Source organism: Pinus tabuliformis, chromosome 7 (assembly GCF_031772625.1).
Source record: "Pinus tabuliformis cultivar Carrire ecotype Pingquan chromosome 7, CPIR1, whole genome shotgun sequence".
Lineage (NCBI taxonomy): Eukaryota > Viridiplantae > Streptophyta > Pinopsida > Pinales > Pinaceae > Pinus > Pinus tabuliformis.
The window spans coordinates 1,153,474,859-1,153,499,846 of record NC_142293.1 but is presented as its reverse complement, the minus strand read 5'-3'; positions in this window follow the sequence as shown (position 1 = coordinate 1,153,499,846).

Here is a 24,988-nt window from a genome sequence, read left to right as displayed (position 1 = left end):
ACCCTTTGAAAAATGGGCTATTCATTTAGTGGGACCCATAAAATCGACATCATTAAAAAAGAGGTATATCTTAGTTTGCATAATTTTTTTAACAAAGTGGGTAGAAGCTAGAGCTATTCCTTATGCTATTGATGTTGGGTGCAGGAATTACACTTAAGTAAACTCCTCAACACTTAAATTGTCAATCCGGGGGATTAATAAACTTAGAGACGAAGCACAAGCAATGCCAGAGATGGTATGAATGTTTCTAATATCAATTCCTACTTTCTTTAAAGGAAATATTGCAGAATCAAACTATAGAGAAAAAGGCAACTTGAACCATCAAAATAATCTAAGGCTGGAACAAGAAGAAATGTACTTGCAAAAGAGATTCAGAAATAAAAGGGGGCAATTACTCTAGCTGACTATTGATTAACTATTGCGAGTGTGTTTTCTTTAGCAAAGACACTTTAGCAGTCTTCAACAGATGGGCCCTTCAAACCTGCTTATGTAAATATTTCCTTCTCACAAGAATCGATCTTGCACTAGTGCAGTCTGCTTGCACTAGTGCAGGAACAACGATTTATGTAGAGGGTGTAAAATGATGTCTGTACTAAAAGTGCTTTTCTTCATGCAAGGGCTTGAACTTTCTCAAGTCCAGAGCACTCAGATCTAGTAACAAGAAATTGGTTCTTGTACCCGATCAGAGCTTCTTACACTTTAAATTTTAATTCTTGAAATCAGTGCTTAATTACTGCAAGTGTTATGAAGCCAAATTGCATACCAAAAAGATGAATGTTTCTGAGTTTATCAAAGTGCAGAAATAGAGAAACAATCTTTTTAATTTGTCCTGTTATGAAATATTAATGAAAGTAAGAAAGTTGTTAGAAGTAAACTAAAAAGGCTTGCTGCATCACACCATCTAGCATTGGTGCAGGAACAATTCTTTTGCTCAGGCCAGACAGGGAAAAACAAACAAAACATGCAGAAAGTGAATATCACACCAACGTGCACTGGTGCAGGTAATTTCTCCCGCTCGAACCATACGTGGAAAACCAATCCAAAATCAGATGTAGGGAAAGTGAATAGCACACCAATGTGCACTGGTGTAGGTAATTTCTCCTACTCAAACCAGGCGGGGAAAACCAATCCAAAATCAGATGCAGGGACAGGAAATTTAACTACTTCATGCTGCAGATCCACTTTCACTCGAACAAAAATTCAGATGCTGTAAATTAAATCACACTTGGTAGTTTAAAACATAAATTACAAGAACTGGAAAAGAGGGAGAGCATGCTGGGTTGGCTGGGCCCTAGCCCACCAGCACGTTTCCCTTTCAAATAAAAACGCTACTCAGCACTTTATCAATTCATCATCATTCAAAACATAAAAAGATACGATTTTTGAAACATAAGGCGGAGCTCCCTTTCTTATTAAATCATAAAGGAAAATACATGTGTGATTGCATATCCAGCCCAGATTCGGGTGATAACAAAAGACAGGCATGTTACCACCTTCTTGGTTCTATCTCTGCTCTATACAATTCTATTAATCATTAACCATTTCATCCTATTTACATTTCTCCTTATATAGATCCTGTCCAAAAGGATCATTTAACTCGTTACATAGCCGATTTCATAATTTAGATCGTTACAACAAATTACATAACCGATTGCAAAATAAGCTTTCAGCCTTCAAAATTAGGCATTTTAATAGAACAGGCCGTGGCTATCTCCAGCTGTTCGTTTCTCCTAAATCCGATCTCGGCTACTCTAGATTGCCTTGCTATCATAACTAGGACTCGGTTGCCTTTAGATATGTTCTGCTGTTGTGGCTAAGGTGGTACAAAATTAGGCAGCAATCAAGGAGATCCAGATTTTTTGCCAAGATTCGTGGCGCTGGCACTGGTGCGAGATCCGATCTGCAATAAGATCAGCGGTCAAGGTAAGCATTTAACTATTAAATAACATAGGAGATATCGATAAATTATGAAAGTAATTATAAGCAAGAAATCACGTAATAAATAATTAATAAATGCTAAGTTAAGTTATAAAATGTAAAATATAAAGTTAATACAAAATGTGTCATCGTTCTTGCACTAGTCCAAGATGAGGGCGTATAAGATAGGTAAAATAGGGGTAAATGGTTATGATTTGGGAAGGGAAAAATGGTCAAAAAGGGTGAAAATTAGGGGACTAACATCCTCCCATCCCTAAACTATTGTGTGTCCTCACACAATTCTTTACCTTTGCAAAAAACTTCTAAATTTTGAGAACTCCAACTCAATCCTGCTTTGGCACATTGTCCTTTGGCTGCACTGTTTCAGCCTTCTTCTTCTTGATGTGGCTTAACTTGTTTGCTACCTTTTTCAATAGCTTGAAATGGTATCCAGCCTGATATTTCCAAACTTTGACCTCACTTTTCTTTTGTTTGAGCTCTGCCATCAATTCTCCTCTGCTTTATTCTTTCTCCTCCTATGCTTCGGCCACAAGTTGCTCCAAGTTTTTCACTTGGAGCTCTACCTCAGCTACCCAAGCAGCAGGAGTCACAAATTATTTACCTCCCTCTGTCTTAGCAGGGGCTTTAACTTTCTCATGGACTTCCATGTCTGCCATGGTCACATCAGGGAATTCTTCTCCCTGTGGTCCCTATTTTTCTGGGTCTTCTTCCTTCTTCTCTTCTTCCTCTGGTTCCTCTTCATCCGGTTTTGCCTTTTCTTTTTCAAGTTCTTTCACCTCTTCTTCTTTTGTTTCTTCGTCGTTTGGTTCCTCTCCTCCTATCTCTTCTTCGTCTACTTTTTCTTTTGTTTCTGATTCCTCCTCTCGCACCGGTGCTTCCTCTTGAACTGGTGCAGGATGGGGTTCCACACCCTATGGGGGCTGTGGTTCTTTACCTGCATAAGATATTTTACTCTTCTTATGGGGCCTTTTGATAAAATCGGCCAACAGAGTATCATCCCCGACCTCTGCAATATTTGCTGCATCTGCAAGGACTGACAGATTGTTGTGCTCAGAGGCCTGTGCCTATGTAGAAGGGGTTTCTTCAATGGGTGTGCTAGTTGTTTCCTTAGTGGAAGACGAGGCCTTCTCTTCTATCAATTTCTCTGACCGCTTCCTTTTCACACTAGTGCGAGAAGGACTTCCCTTTTCACTTTTGCTCGGGCCCTTGCTTGTGCTAGCGGGGGCCTCTGTCTTCTTTTCCTCGGCTGACCCTTCGTGCAGCTATTTCAATAGCTCTTCCCATGACATACCTTTCCTCTCCAGTTGTTTTAGGACCAATATTTTGATCAGGCTGTGGTGGTATAACCTTGTATCGACCTGGTCCTCCCTTCCATCCTGTACGCTTCTAGCCATTTTCTCTAGGCTTTTGAGAAAAAAGTAGGGGAAGTTCATCCTCCAACAAATGTGTCGACCTACTTCAAAATGTTGCAGTATTTTAAAATGATACACCAGGGTGCGGGTGTATCTCACTTCATAGGTCACGAACTTCTACAAAATAAATAGGAGGTCCTACCACTAACCCATTAGGACTTTGCGCAGGACTCTGAGTTTCCAATCCACCTCTATCTTTTTATCAGCAATGAAACACTGCCAACGTTTCCTCTCTAGCTTCTGATTCTTGAACCATTGTTCTCCCATTTTATCCAAGCCCGTTTCTGCTGCTATGAATTCCTTCGTGACTTTAAATTTGAGCGGCCCAATTCTCACTCGGTCATTCTTAAAACTTCTTGCAAATCGTAGGGCGACTTCTCTGTCATACCCGTCGAACTTTTGTAGGAATTGTAGAAATCCAGACTCTCACAACAATGCAAGACTGTTGCGATATTCGACAGTTTTCTCAGTTTTTCTGAGAGACAGGGGTTCATTCTGGATAAGCGGCATTGTTGATAGCGACTATGAACAATCGAGCTCTGAGACTTTGCATGCAATACTAGGGAAATCATCCTTCATAAATAAAAAATCTAACCGTTCATCCATTGTATCACTGATTCATTCGCCGTAGATACTCATCATCTCTGGTCAGGCCTAATTGTTACGCACGACGGCGTTTTAACAGTTAAGCACGATAATAATTACAGTAAAGGAACATTTAGGATAAATGGAGGAGTGGGGGAATTATGAGTGAAAGACATTTAAGATCATGGTGGAGCGGGGTAGATTACATGCAAGCAACGATTAACACATTTTTACATTTCTTCATAATTAAAAAAGAAACTTAGCATTCATTAAAAAAAGATCATGATTTCTACTTAAAAAACTTTGTACTTTTAATTAATTTCCTCCTAGGTAGTATAATAGCATAAATACTTGTCTATGAAATGAAAATACTTCATATAACTTTCCATAATGACCACTTTCTTATGCCAAATGATAACTTGTGCATGCTCATTTTGATCTTGCACCGCTTAAATCATATCATTCTACGGGCACTTTTATGCTTATCTTATCACATGGGACAACATGATTGCACCAGTGCAAGCATAATATTAAGATAGAGAATTAAAATATAGGCTAGATTTTCACATGATTTCCTCAACTTTATGTTGAAATTTGCTTCACCCTTTCTGATTTTTCAGAGCACATCCTTTTTCTCTTTGTATGCAAGATCCTGCAATAAATTCATGAGGGAATAAAGAAGTGGGAAAGGGGAATTTTTAGAATGGGAAGGAATTCTATTATAGGGATTCCAAGAAAGTACCAAAAGAGGGAATAAATAGAAGTGGGATAGGGAAAAAAATTCAGGGATAAAGTGGGATTTCTTCGAAGCGGACAGGGTAAATTTAGAAGAATGTGGGAAGGTCAATATTCTAGGATCAAAGAAGAAAATTGAGGGAGTATTACGAAAGTGGAATATGAAGAAAGGAAAAAAAAATTCTGGAAAGTCTGCCTGCACTGGTGCAAGAAAAATAACTGCAACGAAAATTAAGCGTTACTTGAATAAAAAATATCCATGCTAATTACCCCAACTGTATAAAGGTTGGTTCTGCTGAACCTGCTTCTACTTGGTGGTAGCTTAGCACATCTAAAGATCAAGAAACATTTTCTTTTTATTAGAAATTTTTGATCTTCCTGCCAGCAAGCTGGTTTTCAGGTTGATCCTTCTGCAATCATGTCAGCAAACTGATTTTCATAATTACAGGAAAATATTTTTTTCTTTACTTTTTTTTTCTCTCTCTCTCTCTCTCTCTCTCTCTATATATATATATATATATATATATATATATATATATATATATATATATATATATATATATATATATATATATAGATATATATAGATATATTATTTTTATTTTTGAGAAGAAGAAGAATTCATGTTTCCAAAAGGTTGGTATTACCATTCTCCACTACCGTCCCAAATTGTTGTTGGACTTGTTGTGTAAAATCTTTCTTGGTAAGTGGCTGAAAGTACTTCTTTACCCTGTGTCCATTCACCAAGAATATTGAATGTTGTCCATCAATAGTTTTAACTTCGACTGCTCCATTCTCAAATACTCGGATCATTTCATAAGGTCCCATCCAACGTGTATGGAACTTTCCTTTAAACATTTTAAATCTAGAATCATAAAGGAGCACCAATCACTTGGTTGGAACTACTTTTTCTGAATAAAATTTTCATGCCACCTTTTACGTTGTTGCTAAATCAATATGTTCTGCTGAATAGCATCCCTTCGAAACTCATCTAACTCATTTAATTGGAGAAGGCGTTATTGTTGTACCTCAGAGAGATCGAGTCCTAACTGAGCTACAGTCCTGAAAGTTTTGATCTGGAATTCAATTGGTAACAGAACCTGTTTTCCATATACCAGTTCATATGGTGTATTTCCTGTGCTATTTCTCCAAGTGGTTCCCTATGCCCACAAAGCTTCTGGTAATATTTCAGCCCTATCTTTTCGATGCATATTGATTGTCTTTGTAAGAATGGACTTGATCACTTTGTTGGTAGATTCCACCTGGCCATTTTCTTGTAGGTGATATAGTGTGGACTTCCTGTGCCAGATCTTGTATTGCTCCATTACACCCTATACCAGATTAGAAATAAACTGCGGACCATTGTCAGAAATGATTTCTCTAGGCACACTGAATCTAGTAAAAAGAAAATCGACAACAACGTTTTTTGTAGTAAAAGAAACAGCTTTAGCTTCTACCCATTTCGTAACAAAATCTGTAAAAAGCAAGATACGCTTTTTACTTAATGATGTTGGATTTATTGGTCCTATAAAATCAATAGCCCATTTTTCAAATGGCTCAATCATGACCTAAGGACATAAAGGCATTTAATTGGTTTGATTAGGCTGGACCATTCGTTGATAGCTATCACAGCGCTTGACATACTGTCTAGCATCCTTAAACAAGGAAGGCCAATAGTAACCAACACGTAATACTTTATATGCAATTTGCTTATCAACGAAGTGGCCTCCACATGGTTCATCATGAGCAGATTTCAATATGTCAAACACTTCTTCCTCTCTTACACACCTACAGATAATCAGATCTGGGCCTATGTAAAAGAGATCCCCTTGAATCCAGGAGTATGCATCACTTTTCTGAATAATATTCCACTTTTCACGAGCGAACAAGTGGGGTGGTGTTTTCCCAGTAACCAAATAATTAGCAATGTCAGCAAACCATGGAGAATTTGTTGACATAGAAAAAAGATGTTCATCTAGAAAATCATCATTAATAGGAGTAGTTTCACCAGGATTATCTAATCTAGAAAGAAAATCCACTACAACATTAGATTTTCCTGGTCTATCTACAATAGTAATATTAAACTCTTGCAATAATAGTAACCACCTAGTCACTCTACCACTAGTTAATGGTTTGTTCATCAAATATTTAATCATGGAATGATCATTATGTACAAATAATTCATATCCTGTAATATAGTGTTTGAACTTATTAATTGCAAAAATCACAGCTAAAAACTCTTTCTCTGTAACTGTATAATTTAATTTAGCAGAAGACACATTTTTACTAATATAATAAATTGCATAGGATTGCTTATTTTGCTCTTGTCCTAGAGTGCGCCAATACCCAAATCTGAAGCATCAGACGAAATATGAAAAGGCGAAGACCAGTGAGGACCTCTTAGAACTGGTGCCTGTACTAACTTTTCCTTCAATGTTTCAAAAGACTGTTGGCAAGCTGTAGTCCAAGAAAATTCACTATCCTTAGCTAGAAGTCTCAAAAGAGGAGCAACTATCTTAGAAAAATTTTCAATGAATCTTCTATAGTAACCAGCATGTCCTAAAAAGCCTCTTACTTCCCTTTGAGTTTTGGGTACAAGAAGATGCAGAATGATTTCAATTTTGCTGGATCAACCTGGATACCTTTACTAGAAATCAAATGGCCAAGTACCACTCTCGCTTTGCACATCAATCTACATTTACTGTTGCTCAAAGCGAGATCAGCTTCCTCACAACGAAGAAGTACTTTTTCCAATTTTTCAAGAGCTTCCTGAAAAGAATCACCAAACACAGAAAAGTCATCCATATAAATTTCCACAAATTCCAGATCAGCAAAAATAGCCAAAAATGCCCTTTGAAAGGTAGTCGGGGCATTACATAAGCCAAAGGGGAGCACCCTATAAGAAAATGTACTCCATGGACATGTAAAAGTAGTCTTATCTTGATCTTGGGGTGCAATCTGTATCTGGTTATAGTCACTGAAGCCATCCAAAAAGGAAAAGTATTTCTTTCCTGCAAGGGTATTAAGCACCTAGTCAATGAACGATAGAGGGAAATAATCTTTGAGAGTGGCTTTGTTTAATTCTCAATAATCAATACAAATATGCCATCTTCCATCTTTCTTAGGTACTAGCACTAATGGAGAGACCCACTGACTATCAGAAATAGGATAGATAAAACCGGCATCTAAGAGTTTCTGTACTTCTTCTTTCACAATATCTCTTAGAGCTAGATTCATTTGCCTTTGGGGTTGTCAGACAAGTCGGGCTCCTTCTTGGATATAGATATGATGTGTGCAAGTTTCAGGAGGGATACCCTTCATATCTTCATAACCCCATGCAAAGGCACTAAGATGGTTTTGCAACAAATTCACAAGCTGCTCTTGCTGAGATGAGTCCAAATCTAAACTAATATACAAGGATTTACCAGGGCTAATCTAAAAAAGAGTAGTATTAGGCTTGGGAGTACTCAAGGGAGTGGTCAAATGCAGCAGTATAGAAGAATAGGGATCATGATCATCTTGAAAATCTAGTCTGAAAATTTGGATCAATGGCTAAAAATTAGGCATAGTGTCTAGATTATTCAGGAAGTGTTGAATCTCATCTTCTTGTGAAGACCTAGTATAATGATGGATAAGGAAGATGGGTTGAGTCTCGCCATCACTACTTTGATCCAACCACAAAGTATCCTTAAGGTCCTGAATGGATCTGGCAGGGGGATATAAGGTAACTTTATTCCTAGAGTCTCCATGTGAAATATACATATCACCAGAACAACATCCAATATATGCATCGGCGGTAGCAAGCCATGGTCGACCCAAGATCAAGGGATGTCCTCCTACTGGGTTCTTTGGCTAAAGCACAATGAAATTAGCAAGATATTCCTAAGAATCTAGTGAGATGATCACATCATCCAATACTCCTTCTGGCTTAATTTTAGATCTATCTACTAATTCAAGCATAGTGGGACTAGGGCGAAGATGGGATAACCGATGTTGATCCATGGTTTGCTTATTCATGACATTAATGGCTACCCCCAGGTCTATAAGAACATTAGAGATAAGGACATTACCTCTGAACTGAGACAACATGGTTTCCAGGATCAATATATTTTTCCATAGATACACATCATGTGATCAACTCTGCCACCCTACCAATAAATTGAATGGTTTGGGGTTCCAATTTCTTCCTCTCGAGTTTCTTGAGACAGAGTTCCTTAATAATCTTAGTGCAAATAAGGATCTCTTTGATGGCTTGAAGTAAAGGTATCTTAATGAAAAGATTCTGAAGCTCTGATGCCAAGCTAGTCCCAGAAGTAGCTCACTTCTTTCCATCACTAGTCTCTCTGGGAAGGGAGGCTAGTTGGAAGAAGGTGGCAAGGATCTAGAGGGTAAGGGCCACTTGGTGATTACTTTCGGAGAATGGTTAGGAGTTTCCTCCTCTCCTTTCTCTTCAACAATCATTGTGGGTTGGTTCTGATTTCCTAATGTTACAGTCCTTCTTGCTCTTAACTGAATATCATGAACCCCAACTGGAATAGACTGGTACTCAAATGGTAAAGGTGGGTTTGTTACATAAATCATTTGCACTGCTTTGTTATTGATAGGATTAGGCATAGGTTGAGAAGGAAATTGAGGAGGTCGAAAGGGTGGAGGTAAAGGCAATGGTGGATTAGACTGACTCAGAAGTTGCGGCATTGAATTTTGTGTATAGGGATATGACTGCAGAGGTGGCTGGTAGGAATACGGGGAATGAGTTGGTCCTCTCCAACCTTGCTACCATGGTTGAGAAGGTTGCCCATGCTAATATTGATTTCCATACTGCCACTATTGATTAGTGTTAGGTTAAGAATATGCATGTGAATTATAACCAAAATAGTGTGGAGAAAATTCAGGAGCCATACCTGCACCTACTTGAGGCCAATTTCTTCTTGCTCCCATAGCATTCAAATATTCAGCTTCAGGCTGTCCCCCTGTAAATACAGCTTTAAGTCCTGGTATAGAGGGACATTTTTCTGTGATATGGTCTTCTGCACAAATAGCACACTTATTAGTTTCTTTTAAATTAAGAGGACACTCTTTAGGCGGATGCTTATCTCTACATTTAGGACAAAAAATACATAGTGACTCTTGTTCCTTTATAAGTTTTTGTTGAAATTTTAAATAGTCCAACTGTTTAGAAACATCATTCATTATATTGATTTTCATGTTTTCCATTTTATTTTCTAGTCCAATAATCATAGCATCGGTAGATTCAGTTTTTGTATTTCTATTTTGAGTTCCTCTACCAGATCTATACTGATTTCTTGAAAATTTTCTACATAATTCACAAATTTGATCAAAAGTTTGCTGAGAGATATCACCTTGTCCTAGCAGATTTAGATTATTTCTAGCATTATTAGTAAGTCCTCTTAAGAACAAGGTTCTAATAATGCTAGGATCAAGCTTAAATTTCGACCACTGTAAAATATACAGAAATCTTTCTAAGTAATCTTCAAGAGTTTCATCATCATCTTGTATGATCATAAAAATTTCATCCTGCATGTCTTGAGTTTTGCAATATTCCTGATATTTAGACAAAAACAATTTCTTCATCTATTCCTAAGAGGTTATAGAGTTTCCTCTTAGCGCCATGAACCAGCACAAGGCTCAGTCCTTGAGAGTAGCATGAAATAATATTAACTTTTGAGCGTCAGTTGAATAATCATAACTTCTACACAGAATATCAAACTTGAATAGAAAAGAGTCAGGGTCTTCATGAACTTTACCATGGAAATGGGGGAGAGATGATGGTGGAATATTCTTCATTTGTGCCACAGTATTAGGATCCACAATTGGAAACACAAAAGTGGATTGTTCTCCACTTACCTAGTTTTCACCAGACCCTTCCACATAATATTCATGATTTGCCATTGTTTCTCTCCTACTCTTAACAAGCTGAACCACACCTGAGTTGTTGTCACTAAAATCCAGGTGGATTGTTCCTACATGATGGGTTTGAATTGGATTGGGATTCTTTCTCATAGAAGGAGACACAATATGAGAATTATTTCCAGAATTCTTTTGGTCCTTAGTGGGCTTTCAACCCTTACCTTTCCTAGGCATTCATGTCAAAAAAAGAAAGAAAAACAATAAGTAATTTCTAATAGTAAAAAATGCTATCAATAATCAATTAACACCAGTAAAATTCCTTCAAAAGAAAAACCCTTCCCAAAAAATATTGAAAGAAAAAATTACCTCTATTGTACAATCAAAAAAATCTTACCAAATCCAATCGCCTCCCCGGCAGCGACGCCAAAATGTTGGGTGCAGGAATTACACTTAAGTAAACGCCTCAACACTTAAATTGTCAACCCGGGGGATTCGTAAAATTAGAGACGAAGCACAGGCAATGCCAGAGATGGTATGAATGTTTCTAATATCAACTCCTACTTTCTTTAAAGGAAAGATTGCAGAATCAAACTATAGAGAAAATGGTAACTTGAACCATCAAAATAATCTAGGGATGGAACAAGAAGAAATGTACTTGCAAAAGAGATTCAGAAATAAAAGGGGTAAATTACTCTAGATGACTATTGATTAACTACTGCAAGTGTGTTTTCTTTAGCAAAGACACTTTAGCAATCTTCAACAGATGGGCCCTTCAAACCTGCTTAAGATTTCCTTCTCGCAAGAATCGATCTTGCACTAGTGCAGGAACAACGATTTATGTAGAGGGTGTAAAATGATGTCTGTACTAAAAGTGCTTTTCTTCGTGCAAGGGCTTGAACTTTCTCAAGTCTAGAGCACTCAGATCTAGTAACAAGAAACTGGTTCTTGTACCCAATCAGAGCTTCTTACACTTTAACTTTTAATTCTTGAAATCAATGCTTAATTATTGCAAGTGTTATGAAGCCAAATTGCATACCAAAAAGATGAATGTTTCTGAGTTTATCAAAGTGTAGAAATAGAGAAACAATCTTTTTAATTTGTCTTGTTATGAAATATTAATGAAAGCAAGAAAGCTGTTAGAAGTAAACTAAAAAGGCTTGCTGCATCACACCATCTAGCACTAGTGCAGGAACAGTTCTTTTGCTTGGACCAGGCGGGGAAAACCAAACAAAACGTGCAGAAAGTGAATAACACACCAACGTGTACTGGTGCAGGTAATTTCTCTTGCTCAAATCAGGCGGGAAAAACCAATCCAAAATCAGATGCAGGGAAAGTGAAAAGCACACCAATGTGTACTGGTGCAGGTAATTTCTCATGCTCAAACCAGGCGGGGAAAACCAATCCAAAATCAGATGCAGGGAAAGGAAATTTAACTACTTCACGCTGCAGATATGCTTTCACTCAAACAAAAATTCAGATGTTGTAAATTAAATCACACTTGGCAGTTTAAAACATAAATTACAAGAACAAAAAAGAGGGAGAATGTGCTGGGTTGGCTGGGCCCTAGCCAACCAGCATGTTTCCCTTTCAAATAAAAATGCTACTCAGCACTTTATCAATTCATCAGCATTCAAAACATAAAAAGATACAATTTTTGGAACATAAGGTGGAGCTCCCTTTCTTATTAAATCATAAAGGAAAATACATGCGTGATTACATATCCAGCCCAGATTCGGGCGATAACAAAAGACAGGCATGTTACCACCTTCCTGGTTCTATCTCTACTCTATACAATTCTATTAATCATTAACCATTTCATCCTATTTACATTTCTCCTTATATAGATCCTTGTTCGAAGGCCAAAAGGATCGTTTAGCTCGTTACATAGATAATTGTAGAATTTAGATCGTTACAACAAATTACATAACCGATTGGAAAATAAGCTTTCGGCCTTCAAAATTAGGAATTTTAACAGAACAGGCCATGGCTATCTCCCACTGTTCATTCCTTCTAAATCCGATCTCGGCTACTGTAGATTGCCTTGCTATCATAATTGGGACTCGACTGCCTTCAGATATGTTCTATTGTCGTCGCTAAGGAGGTGCAAAATTACGTGGCAATCAAGGAGATCCGGATTTGCTGCTAAGATTCGTGGCGCTGGCCCTGGTGCAAGATCCGATTTGAACTAAGATTAGCGGTCAAGGTAAGAATTTAACTATTAAATAACATAGGAGATATCGATAAGTTACGAAAGTGATTATAAGAAAGAAATCATGTAATAAATAATTAATAAATGCTAAGTTAAGTTAGAAAATGTAAAATATAAAGTTAATGCAAAATGTGTCATCGTTATTGCACTAGTGCAAGATGAGGGCGTATAAGATAGGTAAAACAGGGGTAAATGGTTATGATGTGGGAAGGGAAAGATGGTCAAAAAGGGTGCAAATTAGGGGACTAACAACTGAGAAATCTATTGTTAATTTTTCATTTGATGAAAATTTTAATAGATTTGGTGTTCCTAGAGAGCTTGTTACTAACCATGGATCTCATCTTACTTCTAATCTGGTGAAAGGAATTATAGTCCAATATGGGATCAGGCCTTGGAAGTCTTCTCCCTACCTTCCACAAGACAATGGGCAAGTAGAATCTACAAACAATGTGATAGAAGCCATCTTTATGAAAAAAAATCATATTCATAAAAAGGATTGGTCAGTCAAGCTTCCTAAAGCCTTGTGAGCATATAAAACAACTTTGATAAAAATTATCGGGAACACACCGTATGAGTTAGTATACAGAAAACATGTCTTGTTACTAATATAATTCCTAATAAAAACATTTATAACTGCAACCCAGATGAGATTGGACCTCGCTACAACACACCAACAATGTCTTTTGCACTTGAGTGAGCTTCATGAGATGAGAAGAGATGTTGTTCAATAGACTAGTTTAATCCAATAGAAGCATAGTAAATGGCATGAAAAAATGATAAAGAAGAAGCAATTTCAACAAGGTGATTGGGAGCTCCTTTACAATTCCAAGTTAAAAAATTCTAAGGGGGAATTTCACACACGCTGGTTGGGTCCATATGTGGTAGTTCGAGCTTTTGAGAATGGAGCGGTTCAAGTCAAAACCATTAATGTGTAGGGGACCATACTTTTAGTGAATGGGCATAGACTTAGACTTTACCAACAACCCACCACTAAGGAGGAGTTCATCCAACAGATCAAGCAACAATCCAATTTGGAGATGGTGGGAAGGAAGGACATCTTATAGGTTTTAACTTTGTACATAATTTACCTGGAAATAGATTCTTAAAACAAAAAAATATATAATAGAGAGAACATAAAATATACACATATAATTTCTCTTGGAACCCAAACCAGGAAAACTAGATTGATTTTTCATTATATTCCCTTCAATGTTACAATACATTATATACACACGAAGCATTCATAAATCCAAATCCATTAACCCTAGATTAGAACATAATCATAGTTCCCTTTATTGGTTCTACAAAATACCATGGGAAAAAAAGCATCAAGCCCAAAACCATGCACAAAACCATGGGCAGGTTTGCCCATCTATTATTTGGTCTACATTAAAAAAGAATTAAAAAAAAGGGTCCCCTACCCTAGACCCTATGCAGGGGGGTTATTGCCCCCCTACAGGGAGGGATGATGTCCGCCCTACGACGTCCCCACTACACCCAACATAATGAAATAACACTTTCGATAAGTTGATGAAATAATATAACACATATACAACACTTCCATCCTACTATCATCATTTCTTGACTTGTTTCTTTTCCTTTGAAAAATAAAAAACAAGAAAAAGCAAAAAAAATGTGTAATCATTACCAGGGCATGGGTGGATAAATCCTCTCTTTAATGATTCAATAAAATGGGAGAGCTAACTAAATTTCCATGCACTTCTGATTTTCCACTGAGAAGAATCAAGTTTCTGAAGAAAATTTTGGTGGCAACAGACAACAATCTATAGGAATATTTCCCTTACCAAGTTCAGGGAAATCAATATTCCTCATCTTCAGACAATTTTCACCATGCTCTCACTGTAGTTAATTTTTTCTCATAGGTTTTCAACATTATTTCCTTATAGAGGGATCATTATTCTCAGACTTGGGTAACTCTATTTCTCTTAATTCCCATTTATTTCTTCCCCTATGTATCTCCACTTTAATACACCTCTGTTTCTAGTTAGTATTTCCATGTCCCTCTTCTTTTGTCCACTCTTTATTTCCCTCTCAATATTCCTCTCATTCTTTATCTAATATTACCCCTATCCCTAATTTTGTCTTTCCCCATATATCTCCCTAATTTTTACCTTCTTATTCTTTATTCACTACATCCCTATTCCTAATTTCTTTTCTTCCCCTTGATTTTTAAAATTGTTGCAATTATTGAATATTAATGCTCCTGTACATTTCATAGCAACGATCTCATGGTAACCTAGCATCAACTTCTCTAGAAAAATTCTCAAAATTAGTTGGATTTGATATAGAAGCAAACCAACATCATTTTTGTCTTGTGTGATCTCAACACAACGAGACAACACGAAGAATTTCATCATTTATGCATGTGTTACAGGGTTGCAGGAACACCACTATGGGTGTAGGATCACCTATAGTGTGTAGTCCACCCTATTATCAAACAATTAATGATTTTTAAACACTTTACAGAGTTTAATGTCATATGTGTACTTTACTAAGCTTTCTCTATACGTTACTATGCTTCAAAAGATTTTGAAATGAGGATGAGACAAGGTGATCATGTGTGATACACTATCCCATAGCCTTGGTACCCGAGGCATTTTTTTTATCATTTATAATAAAAATTCTAGTAATGTGTATAATGTCAAATGTTTGGTAGTTCTTTAACCTTTTCTAACTTAAACTGCTAGTGATGAAAAAGGCCATATCTCCATACGATGTAATAATTGTAGGATGGATGTGCAGATATGGTTTCCCTTTACATTCATTCCCATCATCATAACACCCGAAGTATGTTATACATTGAGCCTCAACTATTCGTAACTATTATTCACCTACGATTCCCATAACTTATCATGTTATGAATTGAGCCTGACCATTCCTAATTATTTCCCATTCCCACTACTTACAATGTATTCTGGTTACCCTTGGCTCCTCCCAAACTCCTATACTATCACCAGTGTTGAATTTTTCCTAGAGGTCCCATGAATTTTCAGCAGTACTGCATTGTGACCTCAACACTTTCGAACAACCTTCCATTTCCACTATTGTATATTCATTGGACTTGGTTGTTAACTATGGGGAAATTAGGGAAAATATAAATGGAACCCTAGTCAGATAGAGATATGGAAGCAGTCCCTAAATACAATGCTAGCTTGCCAATTTTATAAACCGTGGGATGGTTACCCTTTTAGCACAAATTCAATGGGCTTGACAAAACAATCACGAAGGTGTTCCTTAATGGGTTTAATGGAAATATTTCCACCATATAAGGCCTTTTCATGATGGTGTCAAAATAATTCATCTCTATAGCAACTAAACATCCAAGCACAAGATAAAAATGATTCAAGAATTTGTAGGTTGAGAGAGGAGGTTGGTAACAGTTTATCACTATCCCTAATTATCAAGCTAAATGAAAGCATGGGATGCCAAGATATTTGATCATTGAGAAGTGGAAGAACTTGTTGAACGTCTTATAAAATTTTCTCACTTACAAGGGTAAATATCTAATGAATTTTCTTTACCATATTCAAATGCTCCTTCATTCCGAAGTAGGTGGGTCTATAATTTTTTCATATTTCATTCTAAAAAGTCTAAGCAAGATGTTGTAGGGGTTCCAATGGAGCTGTTACATAGTATTTTGTCAAGCCTCCTGCACTTCCCTGTGACATACCTTGAAGTTCCATAAACATGACCATAACGTAGTGTACTCATTAATATATGCAATTCAGAACCTTTCTAAGGCGTTTATTGGAAAATGCCTTGAGCTTCCCCTAAAGGAAATAGCTCTTAAACCCTAATTTGAGAATCATCATTCTTATGGGGCTAAAAACCACGATGGTCGCATGTTGCACTATACCAGACTTGTGATGGCATTGCTCTATTTTCTTATATACCTATGATGATTCCGAAAAGGAAATTTTCCTAAAGAGGTTGAGAATCTTCATGATCTAGAAGATTCTAGAGCGGTGAGATTGAGGTTGTTCGACATAGATGAGATCAAATTTTCCCAACTTGGCCTCTTGGTATTATCCCTATGAGATACCTCCTTTAGATGAGGGCTTACTCCTATCTTTGGAAAGATCCTAACTCACTTTACCAGCCTATATATTCATCCTCTCCTATTCCCAAGTGGTTGGTCAGGTTAGAGGTTGGTTGGTCTATGCCTATTTTCACCCTTATGCTAAGATTGCACCTATATGCTACTCATTTGGCTTGGAGAAGTGATTGGAGAGCTTAGCTTGGACTTGGATATTCATTCAAGGAGAGCTTATCAACATCAAGGCTTGGTTGTATGATTCCCCTTATTTTCTATTAATATACAACTGCTGGTTCATTTTCCCTAAATTTGTATGATCATGTATCATTTATCTTAACATTCATTGATCAATTAAGTAGGTTGCTTTTAAATATGCTATTTGTATTTGCATGCCTTGTTGTGTCTTGATTTCTTGTGCAGGTTCATAAACACTGAGAGAAGCAGGAATGAGCCCATGATGTAAGTGATTCAATGTCTTCGACAAAGGAAATCGAGATACCATCAGAACGAGGTAGGCCATCTTCTTCATCTCTCTTTTCAATTGTAACTTAGGAAACTGTCTAGTATATTGTCACTTTGGTTGCTAGACCCACTCATTAGGTTAGAGGGATCATCTCTATCCATAGAGAGGATTTACCTAGACAAGAAAATGGTGACTCTGTTGGGGAATCTATAAACCTTTCCATTTAATCCTCCACCTTGGATTTGTGGTGAGTTTGACCAACTGTCAATTTTCTAAATTGTCTGCTTTTCTATAACTATTTTCACTTGCTGGTGATTGATTGAGGACATTTATTTTTGTCTAGTATTGAAGACTTCTCGTTTCTTCTTCATTTTTCTCACCCATCACAAGTTTGTCCCTGATAGTCGCGATGACATCACGGATTTGTTAAGTACAGTCACGATGATCACTCTTTTGCCTATGACAGGTGCGATGATCCCAGAGTATAAGAGAAAATAGGGATTTTTCTTCTTGTTTTCAATTTCAGTTTCCTCTATCAGTGATTTTCCAGAGTGCCTATGGTGTTTTTGATTGATTATCTTGATTAATTTTCAAAATTTGTCTCATTGGCTTTGAAGTGAAATCTGATTGAGTTCTAGGGTTTCTAGTCAATTGGTCATCACCTACTACTTGTTGGTGTCATTGAGATGTTTGTTTTGTTGATTGACTGAATGTTGTTTCATGTGGAATTCATTGAAAACATGGCTTTGCATTTGTTTTAGCTTGTATTTCAAAATTTACTTTTCATGAAAATGCATTAGATTAGTTGCATTGAAAAGTTATTTTTTGAGATTCATCATTGAAAATAGATCACTTTTTTCAGTGATTGAAAGCTAACAACTATATTAGGTGCATCAAATCATTCAAAATGGAAATAAAAGCATAATTCATATAAATGCATCTTAGTAAAGTCAAAATTATTTTTCTTTTGAAAAGATGCATTTAGGATTGTGAAAACTAAAAATCATTTTTACTTTTGGCATTGCATTTGGAAGATGAAAGTGAAAGTTAGTCGAAGGCATTTTTGCATGATTCGTTTTGTTTGATGCATTATTGATTGAAATTTCTTCCCTTGGTTAGTCTAACTTTCATAGAAAAGAAAAGTTTTAATTTTCTCATATAGTTGCATCATAGGTGTTTAGGTGACATCGTTGAGGCCTTGAAATCGAAACATAATTTCAAGATCAACTTTAAGATCTATCAATTAATCTGAACATTTGAAACATTAACACTCATACTTAGCGTTCTAGGCTAGAGACATGTTTGGGCGTCTATAAAACTCAGCAGTTTTCGTTCACTCTTGTATTAGATAGCGCTAGCACGAACTTGTGTTCTCCGTACCGTCGAGTATATAAAGGGATACCCTCTTAGGTTGCACAAATTTATCCATAGGAAGCCAAGTCTATTTCCTTGTAAATGTGATACACCAAACACAACATTTAGGGAGATTGCCTACAAGTACAACAAGTCCTTGGTAAATTTATTTGCTAAGGAGTATATTGTAGTTCACGGTTACGTGGTACTCCTTTTTTCCTAGAGTTACCTGAGTAGTCATTTTGATCTTTTTGACTCATTAATTTTGAAATGATTATCGATCATTTTTCCTTTCAATCTCACTAAACCAACTAAAGTGACTAGAGTCACCTCTTTGTCCTTTTCTCGACTCTTAAAACATGAAAAGGAAAAGTTTTTGTTTCAAATTTTAAAAGTTAATTGACCGGGGAACAATATCCTTCTTGTGGAAATACTCCTTAGTAGATATTAGGTTAATACCGATGGCAAGATTTCTTGAGTTTACCAGTCAAGGAAACCCCTTTGATTGGAATCCTAGTCCTTTCCCTTCTTTTGGAAATACTGGTGCTCCTTATTTGGCAGCGTTGTCCCTTCCTAGGTTGACCATTAGTTTGCTAGTTTGGTTGTTTTCGACCTCAGTGGTTCCGAGTGTCCAAATTTCTTTTCGACTGAGTTTTCCTCCACCTAAACAACATCAACCTCATGTTGATCCTAAAGTTGACTCCTCACATTATTCACCTATTTCTTCACCTCGTTCTTCCTCATCGCCTGTTGAAAGTCTGGATTTTAGTAACCAGGAAGCTAAGAAGAAGAAGAAGAGGACAAAGAATAAGAAGCAAAATAAGAAAGGGGGAAACCAAGTAGCCATTTCTCCGAATGAAACTAATGAAGAAAAATCTTCAAACGAGCCCCGGAAAGTAAAATTCCCTTGCATGTTATGTAAGGGTGACCACCTTCTTCAGAATTGTCATGGTATTCCCAAGGTCTTATAAGTGTCATACAATGGTTCACATCGACCTTTTTCATCAGCCTCTGGTGATCATGTTGGTGATAAACCTTCAACTAGTAACAATAAAACTCATGGGAAAAAGGGAAAAGTCAAATTTTCCTGTAAGTTGTGTGAAGGTGATCATCCCATTCACTTTTGTCCTCTTATGGATGAAGCTTCCAAAGAGTTGGAAAACATTATAGCTTCTCAACCATGTCTTCTGATTAGTTATCGAAATCTTTCCCTTGATCCTTCACTAGTTGATCCAGCAATTGATCAAAAGTCATCTTTGGTCAACCCCACTCTCTCTAAAAGTGAGTCTCGTGAGTCCATTCTCGACCAACCATTGGTTGAGAAATCGATAGAATTAACTCCACCATTAGTTAACTATTCCTTTCACGTAGAGAGTGAACCCCATACCACTCAAGTTCTTCTAGTTCCATCAGTTTCGAATGAGTTGGAGGGAAATCCTCTTATTCCCGAGGTGCATGAGAGTAGTTCTACTATTCCCATCAAGCAAGAGGGTAGCTCTCCTATTCCTACGACACCCCTTCCAAGTATTTTAGTCACTTATTTTGATTGGAGTCGACTCGCAGCATACTGCCTTCCATCTTATGTGCCTTTCCACATTACAATATAGGCTTACCATATGGCCATAGCTAGCACTATCATAGATGAGGGCACATATATTAGCATCTTGTCCTCAACTACTTGGGAAAGATTTAGGTTCTCATGAGCTTGTACCCTTCACTCAGAATCTGTTAGCTTTTAACAGAGGAACCAGTCAGCCATTAGGAATCCTTCCTCAGTTACCTATTACTTTGGAAGGAAAGGTTGTCTATATAGACGCGATGGTTGTCCAAGGTCCTTTAGATTTTAATCTACCCCTTGGTCGTGACTATGTTTATGTCATGGGAGCTCTTGTTTCCTGCCTCTTTCAAGTGATGTGTTTCCCGCATGAAGGAAGCATTGTGATCATTGATCAGCTTACATTCATTGGTCCTGAATCAACTCCCAATCAACCATAATCCCTAAATGGTTCTTATGTGCAAGCAATTTCTCCTCTTCCATAGGTTAATTACGTGGACACCTATTCCATGCCTGCATCTATGGATGATATAGTAGGTGATGTAGTACACTATGTACTAGGGGCATTGGAGGCCAATTTTTCATTTGGATCCCTGGACATGTATCCCTAATAGAGTGTTGTTCTCCCATCTAATGAGAACTTCTTGGAATCCATGGCCTCTTTTATTCTATGATCAGATCATGGAGTAGAGTTCCTTGTCTTGTGTCAAGCTCCTTAAAAAATGAAACAAGGAAATGGAGCAGAGTTCCCTGTCCTGTGTCAAGCTCCTTAAAAAATGAAACAAGGTTTTGGAGCAGAGTTCCTTGTCCTATGTCAAGCTTGTTAAAAAATGAAACAAGGACCATGAGGATAGTTTTTTTACTATGTCAAACTTGTTAAAAAATGAAATAGGTCTCCATGAGCATGGTTCTTTTCCTGTGTCAAGCTCATTAAAAAATGAAACAAATCCCCTTCTAATTCGAGTCTTTGATTTGATCTTGTAAAATCCAAGTCGAGTCTTTCATTTGATCTCGTAAGTAAATATTCATTCCATCTAAGTTAGTAACCAGTATTCTACTTATGTGAATGAAATGAAGCTTGGGGGTCATGTACCTCGAATTGAGTCATTATGTTCGGGGCATGCAAACAAATCCAAGCATATTTTATCATTGTTTCAAGCTCATGTAAAAACGAAACCAACCCCAAGCATAGTTTATCTTTGCTTCAAGCTTGTGTAAAAATAAAACCATCTTCCAGTATACTCAATCATAGTTATCTTTGTTTCAATATTGTGGAAAAATGAAACCATTCCCACTTTACATCTCGTGATTGCCATTTTTATCAACCGATTTTTGCCAGATGAGCCTTGTTTTTTCCATTCCATCGTCACCATTTTTTTGGCTGATCATTTGCTTTCACATGGTTGTTTTACCCTTGCCCGAGGAACATTTGCAATGAGTGGTCTTATTAGCCAGCCTCTTGACCATTACATGTTTTGACCAATTCCATCATTTCCAGAACCAATTTCTATCCTTTTATGCCACTCATTCCTCCGGGTCGAGTCCCCTTTCAACTCTCTTCCGACTCTCGATAAATGAAAATATCGTCGAGTACTTGTCTTTTCAAACTCATTAAATTAAATGAATTGACATCGTCTCAGTATAATTTTACCCCTTTTTTGGGTTGGGATTGACTATTTATGAAAAAGGTACCCCTTGGTTGAAATGGTCAAGAGGTTCTCTCGAATACTATTTTCTACCTTTTCAGGTTCAAGGGACAAATTATGAAAAGGGACATGATGGAGTTTTCTTTTTCATCTCCTTTTCGAACTCTCTAAATATGAAAAAGATACTGAGTTATTCTTACGTCAGACTCGTTAAAATTTTACGATGAAAGACTTGTCACCATGATGAGCCTAATTTTCTCCTTCCTAGGACTCGTATAACTTACTAGGATGGATTCATCCAAAGGGTGAACTCATACGAAAAGCATATGGTATCCTCTTCAAGCTTGTGTATAACTAAAGAGGTACTCACTAGAAATAGCGGGGGAAAAAGTGAAAGTGAAACATCTCTTGTATAGGCAACATGTCGCTCTTGAACATGACACTCATCTATGTCTCGTGTCGGGTTTGGGATATCCTCACTCAGTCACTTGTCCTTTCGGGTTTGGGTGATCCATTTTTACAAACATCTGACTACTCCACTTCGTCGTTATGACCCTTGGTCCTATGTTGAGTCAAATGCTGCCACACTCTGGAGTCATGTCGCTAATATGTTTAAGAGAAGTCCTATCTGCAATCTACTACCTATACATTGTCTGACTCTTTGCTGCAGTATTGGATCCTACTCGTTTCATTCCAATTTATTCCTTGTTTCGTGTCAGTGATGGGGGATTCATTATGGCCCTCCTTCGACGGGTCACTTCTTGTCAACTTCATCTCATTATCCGGGAAGATGACTTAGAAACTCCCTTTCAATACCTTAGAGCTTGCATGCCTTAATGTCAAGTTCTTCACATCTGACAACAGGTTTTCACTATTGGCCTTCAATCGGGGTGATTCCATGAGTGTTCGACTTCAGCTTCATTATCACATTCATGGATTTTATTTTTGTACCTTGAAAGCCATTTTCATTATGGGTGGTTCATCTCGTGCCTACTAATAGTCCACATCAATGGCCAGTAATCAGGTGGTTTTCTAGCATGTTCGACTGTGACACATTCATTTGTATGTTAGAATTTTTACTTTGATCGGGTCGAGATGGAGCGCAAGACCCTGAGTTTTGTCTGATATAACTCAAGATGCGTGGAGTTATGTATTGTTCATGATTGTACACATGTTTCTTTTATATGGATGGATGTGACCATACTGTGGGACTTTACATATATGGTGATCCTTTTATATCAGATGGCTTCGTCCATGCCTTGGATCTTAGATTACAAATGATCCTTCTGTATTGGATGGCTACACCCATACCATGGATCCTTTCATATAGTCCTTACTATTCGGATGGCTATGTCCATACTGTGGATTCGTGTTTTGAAATATGTATATGTATATGTGTCCTTGATTTGCAAGTCTCCCGACAGTGTTTGTCCTCGTCCTTGCAAAATCTTGTAAAGAATCTCAGTCATCACTCACGTTCTGCCTTCATGTTTTAGGGGGAATCTGTTACATAGTATTTTGTCACGCCTCCTGCAATTCCCTGTGACATACCTCGAAGTGCCCGAAACATGACCATAATGTAGTGTACTCATTCATATATGCAGTTTAGATCCTTTCTAAGACAGTGATTGGAAAATGCCTTGAGCTTCCCCTGAAGGAAATAACTCTTAAACCCTAATTTGAGAATCATTGCTCTTATGAGGCTAAAAAGTGCGATGGTCGCATGTGCACTATACCAGACCCACAATGGAATTACTCTGTTTTCTCATATACCCATGATGATCCCAAAAAGGCAATTTTCCCAAAGAGGATGAGAAGTTTCGTGATCTAGAAACTTCCATAGCAGTGAGCTAGACGTTGTTCGACATAGATGAGGTCGAATTCTCCCAACTTGGCCTCTTAGTATTATCCCTATGAGCTACCTCCTTGAGATGAGGGCCTACTCCTATCTTTGGAGAGATCCTAACTCCCTTTCCCAACCTATATATTCATCCTCTCCCATTCCCAAATGGTTGGTTAGGTTAGAGACTGGTTGGTCTATGCCTATTTGCACCCTTATGTTAAGATTGTTCCTATATGCTACTCATTTGGCTTGGAGAATGAGTGCTTGGAGAGATTAGCTTGGACTTGGATATTCATTCAAGGAGATCCTATCAACATCAAGGCTTGGTTGTACACTCCCCCTTATTTTCTATTAATATACAATTGTTGGTTCATTTTCCATAAATGTGTATGCTCATGTATCATTTAGCTTAACATGCCCTAGCTTAACATTCCTTGATCAGTTAAGTAGGTTTCTTTTGAATATGCTATTTGTATTTCCATGCCTTGTTGTGTCTTGATTTCTTGTGCATGTGCATAAATGATGAGAGAAATAGAAACGATCCCGTGATGCAAGTGATTCAAGGTCTTCGATAAAGGAAATCGAGATAGCATTAGAACAATGTAGGCTATCTTCTTCATCTCTATTTTCAATTGTAGCTTAGGAAGGTGTCTAGTAGATTTTCACTTCAGTTGCTAGACCCACTCATTGGGTTAGAGTGATCATCTCCGTCCACAGAGAGGATTTACCTAGACAACAGGAGCCCCCTATCCTAGGTTAATTATAAGCTTTATCATCACATCATTATTAAAATTTTGGTCTATGAAAAGCTAATAAGCAGGGATTCTTGTAGGGAAAACTTCATGGTGCCTAGTGAGTATGGAAACCCTAGGCCAATTATTGGCCTTAATGGAAAATCCACTAAGAAGATAAAGGAACTATGGTGGAGCTGCAATAATAGGAATGGAAACCTATACCAACTGAAAAAACTAATGTTTAATGAAGGGCCCCAAAATTGTCTATTTTATTAGGCCCATTTGATTATTTATAGACACTTAATACATGTATTTTACCCTCTTACTTGCACATCATAGATTTAATTTGTAATATTAATCAGGCCTTATGAATTTGGTTTATCCTTGCTTATTATGTGCCAAATATAATTTATTTTTGTAGGAAATTGTGAGAATATTGGACAAATTATAAAGATTTGGAGGATGATATCATTTAGGGACTTTCTCCATAATAGGGGAGGATCAATATTGGATAATAAATCAATAATATATCATGAAATCATTGACAAATTATGGAGCTTCAGTGATTGTGAAAATCTAGGAATGTGTTA